The sequence below is a fragment of the Colobus angolensis genome, unplaced genomic scaffold (genome assembly GCF_000951035.1).
Source record: "Colobus angolensis palliatus isolate OR3802 unplaced genomic scaffold, Cang.pa_1.0 Scaffold43, whole genome shotgun sequence".
Taxonomy (NCBI): Eukaryota; Metazoa; Chordata; class Mammalia; order Primates; family Cercopithecidae; genus Colobus; species Colobus angolensis.
In genome coordinates, this window is record NW_012117710.1 from 1375440 (window position 1) to 1375877 (window position 438).

Sequence of the window (438 nt, forward strand, 5' to 3'; positions counted from 1 at the left end):
GCCCCCAACAGACAGCCAGACCCCCAGCAGACAGGCCGGACCCCCAACCCCCAGACCCCCAGCAAGCCCGGGCCCCAGCTAACAGCCGGACTCTCTGCAGACAGGCCGAACCCCCGAGCAGCCTGACCTCCCTGGCAGGCCCGAACCCCGGCAGACCCTGGCCCCAGGGGACAGCATAATCCCGGCTCCGTACCTGGCTCTCGTGCGGGACCCAGGCAGCTGCGGTGAGAAACAGATGGAGGAGACAGAAACGCAGGTGTCCTCCTTCGTAGTCGGCTCCGGGTAGCGAAGCAGAAAGAACCTCGACACTGGGACCGAGACGCTGTCGGACGCACACCTACGCCCACAGCTAAACACGACATCGCGCCGCCAGCGGCCTACCGCCATTTATCTGCAGGCGCCGGATCTCAGCGCCCTCTCGGCCGTCGGGTTTCCGGG

At 67.1% G+C, this 438-nt stretch overlaps 1 protein-coding gene across 2 annotated transcripts in view; it reads right to left on the minus strand.

The window, feature by feature from the left end:
- ZFAND2A (zinc finger, AN1-type domain 2A) overlaps window positions 1-438 on the minus strand; it is a 7479-nt gene extending 7041 nt beyond the window's left edge. For both annotated transcript variants that reach the window (XM_011956944.1, XM_011956945.1), the window contains exon 1: window positions 194-438. The gene's annotated coding sequence lies outside the window, so the exon portion shown is untranslated. The remainder of the gene's footprint in view (window positions 1-193) is intronic.